General features: G+C 37.1%; 1 protein-coding gene across 4 annotated transcripts in view; it reads left to right on the forward strand.

The window, feature by feature from the left end:
• The window catches only part of FNDC3A (fibronectin type III domain containing 3A), a 111,009-nt gene that overhangs the window by 1,378 nt on the left and 89,868 nt on the right, over positions 1-19,763 (forward strand). For 2 of the 4 annotated variants that reach the window (XM_065902424.1, XM_065902428.1), the window contains exon 1: positions 2-237. The exons of 1 other annotated variant lie outside the window; for it this stretch is intronic. The gene's annotated coding sequence lies outside the window, so the exon portion shown is untranslated. Of the gene's footprint in view, position 1; positions 238-809; positions 946-19,763 lie in introns of those variants that run through there. One more of the 4 variants, XM_065902425.1, reaches the window with a different exon arrangement.

Here is a 19,763-nt window from a genome sequence, read left to right on the forward strand (position 1 = left end):
GGCGTTCGCGGTCCCTCGGGTGAAACAGAAAGCGGGAGCTACGCGGAGAGGGAGCGAGGAGCGGGGCTGAGGCAGCGCCGTCACTGCCGGGAAACCACCCCAACAGTCAGTGCGCCGGCGGCTGCGGCGGCCCGAGAGCTGGCTCTGCCGCTGAGGTGGAGCGAGGACGATCAGGAACCCGAAGAAGAGGCGCCGGGGTAGCCGCCTTCCTCCGCCTCAGAGCGGCGTGACTCGGAGGTGAGAGCGCGGGCGCTCCCTTCGGGAAAGGCGGGCGAGACTGAGGCGTCCCGGTCCCGTGGCGCCCCCGGGCAGGCGTCACGGAAACCGTTAGGCTGAGTGTGAAGGGCCGGGGCGCCGAGCCGGGGTTCGGGCCCGTCGAGGGGCGCGGCCCACCCCGTCCTGGGGGCGCGCGCTCTGCCGAGGGCGGGGAGTGGGCCGCGGGCGGGACGCACCCGCTTGTCGGGCACCTGCCGGGCCCGAGTCTCTCCGGGAGGCGCTCGCGGGGGCGCGGCCACGGCCCCGCCACCAGCCCGCGGAGGCGGCGCGGGGGCGCGGGCGGCCCTCCCTCCGCCCCCCCTGGCCGGCGGCCCGCGGCTAGCAGCGCCGCTCCTGGCGGCGCGAGGGTCGAGTGCCGGAGCCCTCCCGGAGAGGATCGCCGAGCGTCTGCAGTCGCCCGGGGTTGTGGCCGCCCGGCGGCCGCCGAACTTGAAAGCCCCTCTGAAGAGACTTTCCTCCCGCGCCTGTTGGGGTTCAAACCTCGAAAACCCGCCCCGGTGTGTTGGATCTTGTTTGCCTGGTGCCGGTACCTGGCCGTTCCTTCAGCCGGCTGAGTAAACCACCTGTTCAGTCGCGGGGGGGTTGGACTCCAGGCTGCAGTCCTCGCCCTGTTTAACAACCTGGATCTTTGAACTTTTGACACGGCGGTGGAAGGACGTCATGTGTTAGGTAAAGGAAAATGAACTCATATAATTTAGCCGTAAAATCGCGGGCAGAAAAGCGGCTGTCTTAATTAGTGTTAGTCGTTCTTTTATTAAATTGCTAGCGTTAAAAAAAAAAAAAAAAGTGGGATATTTTTGTGTGGGGATAGGGGGTGGGTAATGGATAGTGGGGGTACTAGGAATTGTAAATTCGGGATTTTCTTTTGTGAAATTTCATATAAGTTCCTTTGGATACCTTTGTGTCTGAGCATCTATTAACTAAGAATACCAGGCTGACAAATTTCTCTCTCTCTTTTTTTTTTTTTTTTTGACTCTGTAAAGCTCATGTGCATGTAGATTTGTGGACTCAAAATTGAGCGGCAAAACGATTTTGCTTCTTTCCGTGTTTTTAGTTCTTGAAAGCAAAATTGGTATTTTTCTGTACTATAAGAATGAAAAGTTGAACTGTTACTATAATATTTTATCACCATGATAGTACCAGCACTAGTGCTAAACATATGCCACCCAGGAGTTGGAACCATATGTTAGGCAGAAACTAATTGAGTCTTATGGCTATGATCTTGTATTTGGATAAATATTTAGTTTTTGTGTATTTGCTAAATCTGTAGTTCTTGCCATCGTGTAAGCTTTTAAATCACCTGAAAATAGTCCAGAGAAATGAGTCTCCTGCCTTTTTGATATTTTCTCGGTTGATTTGATTTTGCTCAAGTAATGAGATAAAAGTGCACACTGAGACAGATGGTGGACTTAAAACAGTGATAAAAAGGATTTGTTGTAACATATCTTCTATAATGTAGTGCCTAAAATTTTGCTTTCAGCTTCTTAACCCACTGATAATTCTTGCCATCACCACTTATACCAGCTAGTGGGAACAGAGGATACTGACTTGACAGGAAAGAAAATATTTGTTAAAATTTTTATAAATAATTTTGTTTCAGAATTTTAGCACTATCACAGTAAATTTTATGAAATTTTCTTTTTTCCTTTCAGAGAACATCTCTCAGTTTTCCTGGGTAGGTTAACTGAAATTTTTTTTATCCCAGGCTGGCTGCTTTTAACCACCTGTATGCTTCTGAATGAACTCCCTCTTTTTCCATTTTGTCTGAACCCTCAAAAATCATTGACTGTTAGGAAAAATTAACTGCTGGTTAACATTGGTTTCAATCAAACATAGGGGTAATTTACTTCTCCCAAATTAATGATATGCATTCAAAAAAACAGATTTAGGGTTACCTTTTGATGTCGTCTGTGTCATCACTTTCCCCCTTTATATGAGTAACTGAAAGCTGATTTATTTTCTCCTGCATTTAATAATTATGTTTTAATTTTTTTTATGTTTTAATTTTTTAAGTTCTATGGTATAATATTGAGCATATTTTAATACTGATTAAAAAAAAATTTCTTGCTCATCTCTGACCAGCCAGGCAAAGGTCAGGATTGAGAGGCTACAAAACCTAGAAAAGAATAGGGATGCATGATTAATATTTTCATCATCTTTTGTAGCTTTTCTTAGGTAAAGAGCATTTAATTTATAATTTTAGTTTAGATTTATGGGTAATAGTTATGTCTGTTTAAAAAATACTTGTATATTTTAATGTGTATATACCCAAGGCTTGTGCATCTTCTATTTTGCCTGTATTTTTAAAATACAGTTTGATGAGGTAACCTAAAGGTTTTGTTTTTTTTAAAAAAACGTTCTTGGTGCATTTTTCTATGAAAATGAGTCTAGATGATGTCTTTGAGAATGATGTAGGGCTTTGCATATGATTTCCAATTTTATTAGCCAGGTGATCAAAAGATAAATGATTGCTTTATTCCCCTGAGCAGTCTCTAGCAGATTTCAAATAAATTCACAATATTGTAAATCCAAAGGTTTAGAATGCTCTGCCTGCAATTCCACTGAGTCTTTTTCAGTGCTTCTGTTTATCACATTGCAAAAAGAAAAAGAAAAATGGCCCCTATGGATATCAGTGTTGAGAGCTGCTTGCTTAAAAGAAATGAATGACCAATAATGGTGAAAGACAATTTTTTTTTTAACCTGTATTGGGAGCTTTTACTATTTTCTTAATATTTTGGCCTCATTTTATTTCAGAGTGTTATGCTGTGGCCTCTTTATCCCTTGATCTTATCTCCATCCTCCCACTGTGGGAGGTTTTGCTTACCTTTCACATATACTTTATAAGTTTGTGGTGTAACCTGTGGTTTTACATCAAGTTCCTTTGTAGTTGTCTTCCTTTGATATTTCCAATCACTTATTACCCATTGCCAGGCCTCAGGCTTTTTTTTCTCAAGATAGAGAGTTTCACATGTCATCTCTGGGAAGATGACATGCCCAGAGGATGGTGAACTATTAGAGTGGGGATACAAAAACAATGGGATGTGTTTCCTTCCTTCAAGTAGTTTACAGACTAGTTGGGGATACTAGACTAAAACACAAGAAATCCTTAACAAAAAATACAAGATGGCCTTATTAAATTATGTGTCAAGGACTGGAATTTAAAGGAAAGTGAGGCTACAGAGGGCAGGAATGATCCTGGAAGGCATTCAGAAGTCAGACTTGAATCTTAGGAAGGATTTCGGGATCAAGCAGAAGGAAAGACATTCAAGGAGACCAGTCTGAGAGGGTAAGTATCAGGAGGAAGAAGAAAAGAAGGTTAAAGTCAAGATTTTCGCTAAGTGCCATGACATGGTCAAGAAGGATAGGCAGGGCTGAACAGGACAGTTTGGCTGTATCATTGTGAAGCCATCACTGGAAGAATGCTGCATCTACTTTGACATATTAATAACTTAAACTTTATGTTTGAGGAATAGCTTATATATTTTATATGTGTATGTTTATTACAGCTTAAATCAGGGATCAGCAGACTTTTCTGTAGAGTGCCAGATAGTTTAGGCCTTGTGGGCCACTTATAGTCTCTGTTGAATATCCTTTTTTGTTTGTTTTCTTCCAATAACGGAATTTGACCAGCGGGCCTACTTTGCTGACTTTGGCTAATAATTGGCTAGTTAATTGTCCATATAGCACATAATGTGAGCTGCCTTACATCATTTGTCTGCATGGTTGTTTTGTGTGCTTTGAGTATCATTTATATTTTTCCATATGTTATAATAAAAATAAAGAGAACATTCAGAAATAACTTCTACTGTAATTGCTATTTTGTGACCAGACTTCTAGCAACCGCCTAGACTGAGTATCAGAACTAGGAAGTGAAAGAAGAAAAGCCTTTGCGCTAGTCCTTAGAGCAGTGAAAATAGCTACCCCAGGGCTTGATTTAGAATCTGTATAAGGTTAAGTATATCAACTGCCTATTCAGGTTGTACATATTTTAAACTACAACTGGCGTTTTAGAAGCATTGGCTAGGATGCTGGTGGCCTGTAAGTGACAACTGGGGAGCAGGCAGTAGGAAACATTGTTTGTAAAAGTAGTTCAGGATGAGTTAGTGAAGAGAAGAACAGTTGCAACATCCTTCAGTAACTCCAAGAGTCACTGTGTTATAGAATAGTCTAATAATTGACATTTACATTGATGAGCTTGAGTCATCAAGAAAAGATTATATCACATGTAGATTGAGGCAGAGAAAAAGACCTAGAAGTCTCTTTTAAAATATTTTCATTATGATTGTTTAAAAATAAGTTACAGTGATTTAAAGGGTAAGTATCAGTTGTTTTGAAAATTCCTCTACATGAAATATCTCTTTTGAAGTTTCTAAATTTATAGATGTGTGTTTCTAAGGCAGTTCTGTTTCCTTCAGCACATTGTATTTCATGTACCATTACCAGATAAATAGTGGTGCTTCAGGTTATGGTTGCATGAATAAAATTGGCTACGGTTACTCTGTATTTTGTCTTATCAAGAAAGTAAGAATATAGCATGAGAGGTTTCTTTGAATCAGTAGGTATTAGTGAATACATTCTGTATGTCAGAGATAGCATTAGATGCTGGGAAAAGTAAAGATATATAAGATGGAGAGCTGTCTGGGTAAAATCAGTGGAGTTTCTTTTTTTCCTCTTAAAGACATTAAAAGGAGACAAACCAACAAAACCCCCAAACTGAAGTTAACTTTTGCCCTTTTACTTACACTAGCATTTTCCATGCTTTGTGTATGTGTGTACTGTTTTCAGTTTTAAAGCATTATAGACCTTTTGAACTAAATTTCAAGCCTTCATGAATTGCTACATAATAAAAGTTCAGCTTTTTAAATTTTGCTTTAAGGAGGAATTAACAATTCACTTTGCCACCCCACTTTTGTCAGTATTTGAAACAGCTTCATTATTCCAGCTGTTTCCATTTCCTAGATAGGAGATAAAGTACTTTGGATCTTAGTTCCAACTTCTCCCTTATTAGCCATATGATTTCAGATTAGGTTTCTTTTTTTTTTTCAGTCTTGGGTTCCCAGTTCTTAAAAAGAGTAATATATATCCTGTATTCCCCACAGAAATATTGTGAGCACCCAAAGAGACGTTGGAAACCATGATGGTATTAATGTACCATGTGTTTTTGCATTAATACTACTACATTGGAAGCAATGCAGCCTTTTTTTAGTAAGACCAGAAATCATGAGTTCAAGCTTTATCCTCCAAAGTTCTGTAAATAATAGTATTCCAGTAAGCATTTAGTTTACTCAAAACTTTTAACTGCCTTCTTGGCAAAGAGAGTGCACATTTTAAAAGCTTTCTTTCCATTCTTATTAATCTTTCATTGTCCCTGTCCAACGCCTGTGTTCCTCTTTGCAAGAGAATACTGATCTATTCCAAGGAAATTCAGCTAGTCTTTCCGCAGTGGGATAGAAATATGCAAAAGTGAATTCCTTATGTGTTGTTTTTTTTTTTTTCAAGTAGATGACTATTTCTGTATGTATAGTAATAAAATCCACTTGAACTCTGACTGGAAAGTTGATTATATTTTTTTAAATCCTATATAGACTGCCAGATATGTGGTGGTACTCTAATTTTACAGATGAAACTATTCTGATTGACTTCCATCTCTTCCTTCCTCACTTCTTGAGATTGCTTATGTGCTAGTTGTTAGAAATACAAAGTATGATATGTGCTTTGAAATAAACCTTGGTGTAAAATATATCTAAATTTGATAGATTGTTAATCAACCTCTATCAAAAATGTCTGAAAGTTACTGTGTTCTGCTTTCCTTTTTCGGAATCCACATTTTAACATATATTTGAACAGAATAAACAATTTAAGTGATTTCTTAGTGAAATCCAATTCCCTAGTGAGGAGGAAAAAAAAAATCTGCCTACTTCTCTGGCAGTTCTAAACAGATGTTTAAGTACATTTTAAAGCACAGTTAAGACTTTTCTTTAAAAAGTAATTATATGCTTTCTTCTCAGGAATAGATGTCAAATACAACTGTGTACTTTTGTTGAAATCTAGCTTGAAGGGAGTAGTGATTTCGTTTACTTCAAAATCCATTTGTCTTAAGATTGGCTTAAGTAAAAATAAAAGTGAAGGCGTAATTTTAATTTGTGATTTTATTATGTTTTCATTCTCTAAATTTTTTGGTTGGCTTGTGATAGCCATTATTTTTTGTTTTCCAAAGTTTTTTTTTTTTTTTTTAGAGTATAATTGATTGACAATGCGGTGTTAGTTTTGGGTGTATAGCAGAGAGATCAGTTATGCATGTATCTATTCTTTTTCAAATTCTTTTCTCATTTAGGTTGTTCCAGAGTATGGAGCAGTGTTCCCTTGCTGTACAGTAGGTCCTTGATGGTTATCTGTTTTATATATAGCAGTGTATACATGTCAATCCCAAACTTCCATTGTATCTCTCCCTCCTACCCGTCCCCTCAGTAACCATAAATTCATTCTCTTAGGTCTGTGAGTCTTTTTTGTGACAACCGTTCTCAATCACAGTTTCGTTCTTAGACTTGATTTTTTTCTATGTAATATTTTCATTTGCAATATGTATTTTCCCTTACGTTTTAGTTAGTAGTTTATGAAATATATTTTTGCTTCTTCTGTATTAGGACTAGCTCTTTCCAGTACTTCAGATAATTATTCCTCAAATGCCATAGTATGCTAGCAATTATATTTTTTTATCAATTACTTGAACCTGACCAAAACTGGTCTAATGTGTGTGATAGAGTAGACTTTGGGTAAAATGTGTGGGCAGCTGTCCCTCTAGTTCATCTTCAGGCTGCTTCCAGACTATTCCTTCAAAATACAAATTTATTCAAATCATTGCTCAGTTTTAGAAATTAAACTACACTACAGTTCCTGCTGCATCAATTATAATTTATTCTGTCTTTATCTTAAGAGTTTGTACTCTGATGGTATCCTGTGACTGGGCTTCCTGGGTGGCTCAGTGATAAAGAATCTGCCTGCAATGTGGGAGATGCAGGTTTGGTCCCTGGGTTGTGAAGATCTCCTGGAGAGGAAAATGGCTACCCATTCTAGTATTCTTGCCTGGGAAATCCCATGAACAGAGGAGCCTGGCCGGTTACAGTCCATGAGGTCTCAAAGAGTTGGACATGACTTAGCAACTAAACAAATTCTTTGACTATATTTCCCACCAGTTGCCAACTTTGTAGTATAAACAGCATGTATTTTACGTTAGGCAGGTATAGGTTTGTTTGTTGACTTCTTCCCTTACTGGCTGTTAGGAACATGAATGTATTACTTTACCTTAGTTTCTTCACTTTAAAGAGGGGTAATACAGGGATCTGTCTCCTAGAATTAGCTGTTATAGGGATTAAAAGAAAGAGCCTATTTAGCATGGCAAGTAAAATACTTGTCGTGGGATACTTATATCTAGACCTTTGATAGGCATTTCTAATCCTTGTTAGGGTATCCAAATTCTTGTTTTCACCATTCACTTATGTATCTATCATTTGTTAAAAAGCTTAAATGTTCTGGATACTTAGAATATGAATGTCACAGAAATCAACATTGTATTCCTTTCGTGTAGCAATTCACACACTTGGATAAGAGAGAAAGACATATAAAAATATTTAAAATGAAAAGTAAATAAAATACCACTTCTTTTATCTCTCTTCTCTTATGTGAATCCTTTCTGTATTTTAGTACTGAACTGCCATATGTTTCCACAGTATGCTCAGAATATCATGAATGTGTACGTAACATACTGTAGCATATATACATATATATGTGTATATATATATATATATATATTTTTTTTTTTTTTTTTTAACTTGCCTGTCTCATCTGTTAGACTGAACTCCGTGAGTTTGAAGAGTACTTCACAGGTTGGCAGTTTTGTTTTGTTTTTTTCTATAAAGGAGCAGATAGCAAGTATTTTAGGCTTTGTGGCAATATGAACTCTGTTGCAACTACTTAACTGTGGTTTAGGAGCCTTAAAAATAGCCATAGATAAATTATAAACATTGGGTATAACTGCATTCCAATAAAAGCTGGCAGGAGGCCAGATTCAGTGCACAGGTCTTAGTTTGCTGACCCCTGTAATGCTGCATACCTTTTGGCAGGCAAATGTAAGGCACTCAGTAAATGATAATAATTATTTATGTATTAAATGTTTTCTGTATTCTGTATACTATTGTAAACAACTTTATATATATTAGTTTACTTAATCCCTAAAGTGACTCTTTGAGATAGATATTATTGTCATTTTTAAAATGAAGAAACTGAAGCACAAAGAAGTTAAATAACTTGCTTAAAATCATATAACTAGTTAGTGAAAGATTTGGGATTTGAACCCAGGCATCTGACTCCAGAGCCTAGCTTTGAATCATACCAGTTCTGATAATGTAGAATTCCAGGAGTGTAATATTGATTCAGTATTAGGAAATATATTAATGTAAGTCACTATATTAATAGGTTAGTGGGGAAAAGTGTATGTTTCTCCCTTTGGTGCTAGAAAAAAATCATCTTCTAAAATTCAGTTATCCCAGACAACTTTTTATCAACCAAAAGTAATCTTGTAAAGAGACTCTACCTGTATTGAATGTCATAGTGAACTATTAGAAGTACTTTCTTTAAAAGAAAGGAACATTGGTCAAAGTCTTAGCCAGTACATTAAGAAACAAGAAAAATAACCTCTAAATAATGGGGAAGAGGAGTGAGGTGGAATATATTATAGTTACTATTTGCAGTTGGTATGATTATCTACTTAGAAAATATAAGACAAGCAACAGAAAATTATTTGAATCAAAAAGAGATTTCAGTATACCAAGTGGCTGTCAGATAAACTTAGAAGATTCGTTAGCTTTCTTATAAACCAGCAATAACCCAACTGTGAAAAACATTAACAAAAGTAGAAGCCTAAATTATAAAATCCTTAAGAAATTTTTAGAAATGTGTTGCACCATCTGAAGAAAAAAAGTACAAGAAGATCTTAAACTGATAGAAGAATAGTATATTCCTGAATGTGAGAACTTAATTGCCAAATTAATCAGTAAAAACAGTGTAATCCTAATTAGAAATCCAACAGAATTTTTAAAATGGGATCTGACCAACTGATGTTTCAAGTTTTGAGAAGGAAAGTGCACCAGAATGGACAGATAAGTTTCAATATGAAGCAAGACAAAAGGGAATTTACCCATCAGAGATAAAAAACATACTGTGAAATTATAATTGAGTTTGGGGTAGGAATGAGCATGTTGATCAAAGGAACAGAATAAGGAATTCAGGAGGAGCTCCATGGTTACAGAAGAATTTATTATATAATAAACAAAAGTGAGTAATGGAAGAGCTAGTCTATAAATGATGTCAGACAATTGGCTATCCTGTTGAGGTAAAGATAATTAAGTACTCACTTTGTGGCACTCTCAAAACTAAGTTCAAACTAAGTTGGACTAAATACATTCAGTAAGTAAAAAATAAAATGGCAAAAATTTTGGAAGAAATGAATTTTTAAAAAATTTCAGGGCAGTGAAAGCCATTTCAAATGAGATGTCAAACTTAAATGGCATTAAAAAAGACAAGCAGTGGTGGCCTGGGCTAAAAATATTTGACATGTAATAGACAAGGTTAATATTCAGGATATACAAGGTGTGCCTACAAATCAACTTGGTAGAAAATGAGAAAAGATGTAAGTAGGAAATTCATAGAAGTAGAAATATAGCCTATACAGTTTTGAAGAGATACTCAAACACACCAATAATAGAAATTCAAAACATCAATGAAATAAGATATTTTTAAATCTTTGCTAATTGGCAAAAATTGGAAAACCTTAGCTAAGTATCAAATTGGAAAGTAGCCACTCAAACTGTTGAACAGAGTATGAACAGTTTTATGTTTTTAGGGTAAAAGTTTAACTGTATCTATCAATTTTGAAAGTATATACTTCTAAACCAAAAGTTTCATTTCTGTGTATCTATAATACAGAAGTAATATCATAGGTTCATATAGAATATTACATGATTTTTCCTTGAAGAAAGGGAAATACATGAGAAAGGTGAAAGCATGTTGTGCTCATCATTGGAATAAATTATAGTATACCCCCCTGGTAGAATATTAGACAGTCATGAAAAAGGAGGAAGTAGATAAAGATATACTTCTTTAGAAAACTCTTAAGACATTTTACGTGAAAAAGCAAAACACTCACCGGCCTACACAGTGACATTTAAACCACTCCCCTAAACCTCATGCAGGCTTCCCAAGTGGTTCAGTGGTAAAGAATCTGCCTTCCAAGCAGGAGACACTGGTGCACAGGCTTTAGTAGTTCCCAGGTCCTAAACCACGGCCCCAGTAGTTATGAAACATGAGCTTAGTTGCTCCATGGCATGTGGTATCTTTCCAGACCAGGGATCGAACCTGTGTCTCCTGCATTGGCAGGTGAATTCCTTACCACTGAGCACCAGGGAAGCCCTGGCTGTGTCAGGTCTTAGCTGCATCTTGCAGGATCTTTACTTGTGGTGCACAGACTTTCTAATTGCCATGTGTATGCTCAGTTGCCCTGCGACATGTGGGATCTTAGTTCCCTGACGGGGGATTGAACCTGCATCCAGACCTGCATCCTCTGCATTGCAAGGTGGATTCTCAACCACAGGACCACCAGGGAAGTCCCAAATTACATATATTTTTAAGAGTCATTTTTCTGGAGTACCATTAACATCAAACAGGGTAATTAAATTAATTAGTCTTAGGGAAAATATAGTCTAACATCATGTAGTTATTGTTAAATCTGTGAAATGTTTGTTTTAGGTTTCTGGTAAATAATAAGATGATTTTGCATAGTGATTCCTGTGACTTTCTTCTTGGTAAGTTTCACTGCAGGGGGATTTTAAAATGCTCCGCCTCCTCCTTTTTAGTCTAATGTAGTCCAGTTTAGAAAGTAAAAAATCCAGACATTTGAAAAAAAAAATAGGATCTAAATTGGAAAAATACATTTTAGGATATCAGTTCATAAGATGAATTAGTAATTTGGATAAAAGTCCAAGTTCAAGCAGAATTTCTTGAAATTTCCCTGAAAGGGTATTTAGATAGTTTATTACACCTGGATGTGACTCTGTAGTTGCCTTGAGTTGTGGCTTCTCTAGACTGTTCATTTTTAAATCAGCATTTTGATAAAAGTGATATAACCATAGCCACATTACAAAACAGTAGAAGTAGATAAAAATACTGTAATTCCACTATTTTAATATAGTTGCTACTGTAATTTTAATATTTTTACCTAATGGTTTTTCATATGTATATTTTCAAGTAATCCTAAAATGTAGATTTAAATGTACTAAATCTACCTTGGAGTGTATAAAAGTCTTGTGATTTCATGTGTGGCCTTGGGAGCCTATAATTTTTAGTTTCATTGATTTAGACAAGGCAAAAGACCAAAAATATATATTGGATTTCTCAACCTATTAATAAATGTACATAATTTTCCTAATGGTTGTCAGTTACACTCTGACTGTAATCCAAGTAAGATCTTTCTTTGTATTTTCCCACATACTTTTTGAACAAGTAGAGCTGAGGTTTCAAACCCCCAGCCAAGCTTATTTCCATGAGTTACCTACCTTGGCTTCTAGGTCTCGACTGTTATTATGACAGCAGCATCATTAAAATAGAACAAATTCATATAGAATGGATGGCTGTTAATAAGAAGGTTAGGAAGAGAGATTTTGATAAAATGTATGCACAAGGAAACTGGTACCATTTCAGAGTTATGACAGGGACTGGGAAAACAGTACTGTTTCTAAACCTAGTAGTGTTGTGACTGAGTATCTCCTCCCTGCCCCACCTACCCACACAAATTCATATCTTGAAGCCCTAAACCTCAATGTGATTGTTTTTGGAGGTGGAGTCTTTGGAAGATTATTAAGCTTAGATGGGGTCATGAGGCTGGAGGTCTCATGATGGATTCACTAAGCCTTATAAGACACAGAAGAGGGCAGAGCTTTCTCTCTCTTGGCCATGTGAAGATACAGCAAGAGAGTAGCCATTTGCAGGCTAGGAAGGAGGGCCCTCACCAAGAATCTGTGCTGGCACTTAATCTTGGACTTTCAGCCTCCCAAGTACTGTGAGAAATAAATGTGTGGTGTTTAAGCCACCCAGTCTATGTATTTTGTTCCAGTAGCACAAGCTAAGACAGTAATTGGTATGATAAGTAGAGTGCAGTGGTTACATATTTATCTAATAATGTGCAAGTGGCTTTGGAACTGGGTAATGGGTAGAGGCTGGACCAGCTTTGACATATATGCCAGAAAAAGGCGTGCTGCAGTCCATGGGGTTGCAAAAAGTTGTACGCAACTGAACGGAACTGAGGTCCCTAGCACGAAAAGACTGGGCTGGGGAGAAGGAAGGGCAGTTTGACCCATGTTAATTTCACCTACTTGGAGAAGGGGCGGGAGCAGTGGGGAGCAGTAAAAGTCACTGTTTCTTTAACATTTTGGTCTTTGAATTAATCCCACTTGTCATTTCCGTAGTAGAAGAACACTAAGCCCAACCAGGTAAACCTTGCAAAGAGGACAAATAACCCTTTGGACCCACGGTAATTTTGACTCCTCCAAGAAAGAAATGATGAGAATGAACATTCAGTATAATGAGATCACTATGATCAAATGATGGGAATGAGATCCTACTATGGGCTAGATGTGGTCTTAAGTGCTCATATGTAATGTTAAGTGATACAGGCAGCATTCCTGTGAAATAAGTAGTGTTCTCATTTCAATATGAGGACACTCCAGCTCAGAGAAAAAAGTAACCTGCTGTAAGTCACAGAGAACCTGCTTGTCAATCACTTCTTGCACCATCCAGCACCAGTGAGAACAGAGCACTAAGTGGTCTCACCCAGCTTAGTTCTCCTCCCAATAAAGTGTTTTGGAAATTTGTAGAATTTATCTTCCAGTTTAGCCATGTACGTGTTGACATACATATCAAGTTATATTCTTTATATTTCTCTTTCATATGACAGGTGGTATTTCACATTTATTTTTTATTATCTGTATAGTTTGATTGCCTTATCTGTGAATTTCATTTCAGAATAGGAAAGGGATATCTCAAAGTATGTGATTATATGAAGGGAGGCTCTGAGTCTGAGGAACCTGAGAATCACTGCACTAACTAGTTACTCCCAGGTTCATGGAGAGTTGACTAAGTTTTGCAAGCAGTTTCTTTACCGACTGAGCCACCAGGGAAACCCAAAATTGTTGTTAAGGGACTGCTAATGGCAAATAGTGAGAGCTTAGAAAGAAGAGAGGAGAGCTGGAGGAGAAAAGCTCCGTCATTTTAGAGAATTCATAAATAATCATAAACAGAATGTTGGTAGAAATATAGACTGTAATGGCCATTCTGATGAGGTCTCAGATGAGAATGAGGAACTTGTTATTAGACAATGGAGAAATGGTGGTCACTATTATAAAGGAGTAGAGAACTAGGAGGCATTGTGTTCATGTTCTAACATTTTGTGGACGGTGAAACTTGTGATAAATTTAGAGATTTAACTGAGGAGGTTTCTAACCAGTGTTGAAGGAGTGGCTTGATTCCTTCTGACTGTGTATAGCAAAATGTGAAAGGAGAGAAGTGAGTTGAAGAAGGGTTTGTTAAACAAAAAAGAACAAGAAGTTAAAAGTATTTGGAAAATTCTCAGCCTATCCAGGTTGCAAAAATGAGAAAGCACCTTCATTTTTTTTTTTTTTTTTTAATTTTTATTTTTATTTTTTTATTTTTTTTTATTTTTCAGTGGGTTTTGTCATACATTGATATGAATCAGCCATAGAGTTACATGTATTCCCCATCCCGGTCCCCCGAGAAAGCACCTTCAGAAGAAAACACCAAGAGTGTGGCTCACCAACCATTTAATAAGGACATTAGTGTGGACCTGAGCCGAGGACCTAATCAGCATCTCAGCAGAAGCTAGGAAGAGATGGAATTATACCATTAAAAACACTGCCAGGTGGGACCAAAGGGCCAGGTGTGAGACTCAGGGAAGCAAAGAGAATGCAAAGAAGGAAGGCTTTAAACGTGTTATTCTTCAAGAATGGACAAGTAGCCCAAAGGTGACTCAGGGTCATCAGGGCTGCTGCTACCGCAGGTTCAGAGTGCACAGGCCTGAAGGGCAGGGTGCCTCCATCTTGGTTTCGCAGGATGGGACTTCTGCCCTGCAGAGCCGCATGGGCAGGGCTGCCAAGCGAAAGGCATGTCTGTGAAAGTGATGGCACACCCCTGAGGGTCCAGAGGGCAGAGCCTGGGGCCAAAGATATTCTTATTCTCTGGCCTAAAAATCTAATGGTATTTGCCTTGCCGAGATTTTGAACTTCCTTGGGACCTGTCACCCTTTTCTTCTGATTTTTTCCTTTTGTAATGAGAATATCTATCTTATGCCTGTTTTACTGTTGTAGTTTGGAAGTGTGAAACTTAACAGGTTTCACAGGTTCACAGTGGGAGAGGAATTTTGTCTCAGGATCACTTGTACCTCAAGTCTCACCCAAATCTGATTTAGATGCAATTTTAGACTCTATGTTGAAATGGGTTAAGACTTTTGTGGCTATTGGGATGGAATGAATGTGTTGGGTTTTTTTGTGTTGTTTTTTTTTTTAATTTACATAAAAAGAGGATATGAATTGCGGGGGGGTGGGGCAGGGGCAGAATTTAGTATGGACTAAATGTTTGTGTCCTTCCAAAATTTGTATGTCATAGCCCTGTGTTGATATTAAGGAGTGGGGCCTTTGTGAGGTAGGTGATTCATGAGGGTGGAGCCCCTATGATGGGATTAGTGCCATTTAAATCCAGGAAGAGGAAGAAAGACCAGAGCTTTCTCTCTCTTGGCCATGTGAGGGTACAGAAAGAAGGTAGTCTTTTGCAAGCCAGGAGAAGGGCCCTCAACAAAAACCTGACCATGCTGGCATCCAGACTTCCTACCCTCTAGAACTGTGAGAAATAAATGTCTGTTGTTTAAGCCTACCAATCTGTGGTATTTTGTAGCAACTAGAGCTAAGTTTGCAAGTATTTTTTTTTCCATTTCCATAGGTTGCCTTTTCACTCTATTCATTAGTGTATCCTCTGATGCACAAAAGTATTTGCATTTGATGTCCTATTTGTCTGTTTTTGTTTTTGTAGGCTTTACTCTTGGTGTTATATCTAAGAAGTAATTGCCAAGTCCAGTGTCTTGAAGCTTTCCTCCTGTCATCTTCTTGGAAAGTTATGGGTTTCACATTTGGGTCTTTAGTTCATTTTGAGTTAATTTTTGAATGTGGTATACAAGATAAGAGTTTAACTTCATTTGGGAAAAAAAAAAAAATTTTTTTTTTTTTTTTTTTTGGCATGTGGATATGCAGTTTCCCAACGCTGTTTGTTGAAGATACTGCCCTTTCCTTTTTGACTGGTCTTGGCATCATTGTCAAAGATCATTTGACCATACACATGACAGTTTGTTTCTGGGCTCTCTGTTTTATTCCATTGGTGTATTTGTCTTTATGCCATTATCACACTGATTACTATGGCTTTGTAATGTGTTTTGAAATCAGAATATTTGAGTCTTCCAACTTTGTTCTTTTCAAAATTATTTTTCTGTTTTGGATTCCTTGAGATTCCATAGGAATTTTAGAATGAATTTTTCTGAAGAAAAAAAAAAGTGCCATTGAGATTTTGATAGAGATTACATTTGGTCTGTAGATTGCTTTGGGTATTATGGACATCTCAACACTATTGAGCCTTCTAACTATGAACACAGGGTATCTTTCCATTTATTCATGTCCTCTTTAATTTCTTTTGGCAACATTTCATGGTTTTAGTATACAAATCTTTGTTCTCTTTGGTTAGATTTATTCCTGATTATTTTATTCTTTTTAAAAGTACATGGAACAGATATCAGATTGTTTCAGTTAGTGTATAGAAATGCAGCTGATCTTTGTGTATTGATTGCATGTCATGTATTTTTACTGAATTTGTTTGCTCTAATAGTTTTTTTAAAAAATCTTTAGGGTTTTCTACATGTAAGATCTTGTCATCTGTGAACAAAGATAGTTTTACTTATTTATCCCCAATTTCTTATTTTTTTTCAATTTTTTTCTTCAATCTTTTTTCTTATTTCTTATTTCAATTTTCTTATTTCTTTTTCATGCCCAGTTGCTTTGCCTATGACTTCTAGTACTGTGTCCAATACTATGAACAGGTGTAGTGAGAGTGGGCATTCTAACCTTTTTCCTAATTAGAAGAGAGCTTTCAGCCTTTCACCACTGAGTACAATATTAGCTCTGAGGTTTTCACACGTGGCTTTTATTATGTTGAAGCAGTTTCTTTCTGTCCCTAGTTTGTTGAGTCTTTTTATCATGAAAGTGTGTTAAATCTTATCGAGTGTTTTTTTCCTGCCTCAATTGAGGTGATCGTGTGTTCATTTTAACTTTAAAAAATAATTTTATTGAAGTATATGCAGAGAAGTACGTACATAGTATACAGCTGAATTTATAATACACTGAAAGTAAAGTAGCTCAGTCGTGTCCGACTCTTTGTGACCCCATCGACTGTAGTCTGCCAGGCTCCTCTGTCCATGGGCATTCTCCAGGTAAGAATACTGGAGTGGGTTCCCATTTCCTTCTCCAGAGGATCTTCTCCACCCAGGGATTGAACCCAGGTCTCCCACATTGTAGGCAGATTCTTTACCCTCTGAGCCACCAGGGAAGCCTATAACACACTAGTAATTACCATGTAACAGCCTCCCAGGTCAAGATGTAGAATAGTAACAGCACCCCCAAAACTGCCTTCATGCCCCTCCCAGTCCCCATCCTTTCTTCCTTTCCAAAGGCAGTCACTACCTGATTTTTAATACCAAATTTAATTGGTTTTTAAACTTTCTATAAATTTTTCAGTATGTACTCTTCTGTGTCTATTTTTTACTCACATTGTATTTGTAAAATTCATTTTTGTTGTTCTCTGTATCACTAGTCCATTAATTTTTATTGCTGTATAGTAGTCAGTTGGATGAATCAGATACAGTGTTCCATTTACTGTTAAGGGACCTTTAGATTACTTATAGTTTGGGGCTGTTAAAGATGAATGCTGCTGTATGCCTTCATGTACTTTTCTTTTGATACACATCTGCATGCATTTCTTTTTGGTGTATGCTGCTGCTGCTAAGTCGCTTCGATCGTGTCCGACTCTGTGCGACCCCATAGATGGCAAGCCACCAGGCTCCCCCATCCCTGGGATTCTCCAGGCAAGAATACTGGAGTGGGTTGCCATTTCCTTCTCCACTTTTTGGTGTATACTAGGAGTCTAATAGCTGAATCATAGCCAGGTCATAGAATATTCATATATGTTCAGTTTTGGTAGATAATATCAAACTGGTTTCCAAAGTGATTTTTATGAGTTTTCATTCACATTGCTTATGATTGTGTCAGTTGCTCTGTTCAGTTCAGTTCAGTCACTCAGTCATGTCCGCCTCTTTGCGACCCCATGAATCAGCTTCACTAATACTTGTTATCATCAGTCTTTTCCGTTTTTATCATGCTAGTATGTGGTAGCATTTCATTGTGATTTTAATTAACTTTTTCCCAGTAATGAACTTGAGAATCTTCTCATGTTTATTGGTCTCTTGAATTTCCATTTTTGTGAAGAGTGTATTCAGGTCTCATCTCATATTTCTTTTTTTTAAAAACTCAATTTGTTAGGAGGCCTGAATTTGCTAAATATGTGCTCTTTTACAGTTATATATATTGTAAATATCTTTCATTCTGTGGCTTGCCTTCTCATTCTCTTAAAGATTTTTTTAAATGAATCATAGTTATTAATTTTAATTAAGTTCAGTATGTCATTCTTTTACTTTATGATTTAAGAAACATAATTTATACCTTGTTTAAAAAACCTTTCTCTGTCTCACAGTTATGAGATTTTCTTTTGTGTTATCTTTAGGAGGTTTTTTGTCTTACCTTTTGCATTCAGATATGCAATCTATCTGGCATCAATTTTTTAAGCATTGTTTAATTTGACATTAGTTAGAAAAAAAATTTGCAGTAGTACAAAGATATCCAGCTATTCTTCACCCAGACTTGCTAGACATTAATATTTTATTGTATTACTATCACATAGATGGTCAAATATTGATATATAGATATAGAGAGTGAAACATTGGAGCCATCTTGTACTTGGGTACAAAAATGATTGTTAAAAATTCAGGCATTTTCAGGTCAGTTTTTAAACCATGATGGCTTGAAATGGACCATGGGGGAATGTGTATTCATTCCACAGAAATTAACAAGTGTGGCAAATCATTTTTTTTTTTTCACATATCAAATTTATTAAAAAAAAAAAAAAGTGAAAATAGATGCATAATTTAAAACAAGTGGATATTTGTGGCCCCAAGATGAGAACATGGGAACTGAGTAGTAGCAAAATTAAAAGAAACTGATTGAAAGAAGCTGACAGTGTTCTCTGGGTAGGAATGAAAGGAACTTTAAGGCTTCCAAATGCAACATTTTAGTTGCGTGACTGAAGTTTCTAATTTACAAGCTGAAGTAAAACCACCTGCTTTGCATGTAGTGTGAATATGGCTATACAAAAAAGCAATCCAGGAAAACTGCAGGGGTGAGGGCTGGATACTGGCCATGGAGCTGAGGTCTCACATGCCAGGCAGCGCAGCCAGAATGAATACATAAAAACAAAATTCCATCTTAAAAAGCTAACCATTTTGACCCTACTGAATTGTAGACTACTGCAAACATCCAAAAATGTTTGTTTTACCTTTCAGTATAGATTTGATAGAATTTATGATTGACCTCAGTTGTACTTATTTTGACATATGATTTGCTGACATTGGTTGATGTTATATATGGTAGATTGATACTACCTCAAATCTTTTACTTTTTATAAAATATATAACAAGTGATACTGTGTATACAGTTAAAGTGTTCTAAATGTATGAGCTTTTATCACTGAAATGATTTGGCTTACTGTAAGGTTCTTAGGAAGAAGTAATAAAACCATAATGATAGAAGACCAAAGCCAGAACTTAACCCTTAAAACTTGAAGTTTCTTTTTCTAATCCTGAGGAAATTTTTCTACCATTTTGCTCTGTCTGAGGAATCAATAAAAGATTGTAGTTCTTGTGTAGTTCCTAGAGACTGATAGGGTGATGAGAGTTAATTGTTTCTTCATAAACACCTTCTCAGCTCAAAGTAAAAAGAATCAGTGATAGAGTTGCCTCACTCAGTCATGCATTTTAATTCTTATTCCAGGGTTTAGCTAAAGTAGTGGTAGTTAAACAAATGGTATGTAGAGATGGAAGGAATAGAGAGACAGACAGACAGACATGGAATTTAAATAGAAGCTCCTGATAACATATCTTGATTTGCTGTCTACATTAACAGACAGTTGGTAAACAAGAAATGTGTTTCCTTAAATGATCTGTTGACAGAAAGAAGAGTCAGCAGAATATATAAGATTTCCTTTGACAAAAATATATC

Source organism: Muntiacus reevesi, chromosome 11 (assembly GCF_963930625.1).
Source record: "Muntiacus reevesi chromosome 11, mMunRee1.1, whole genome shotgun sequence".
Lineage (NCBI taxonomy): Eukaryota > Metazoa > Chordata > Mammalia > Artiodactyla > Cervidae > Muntiacus > Muntiacus reevesi.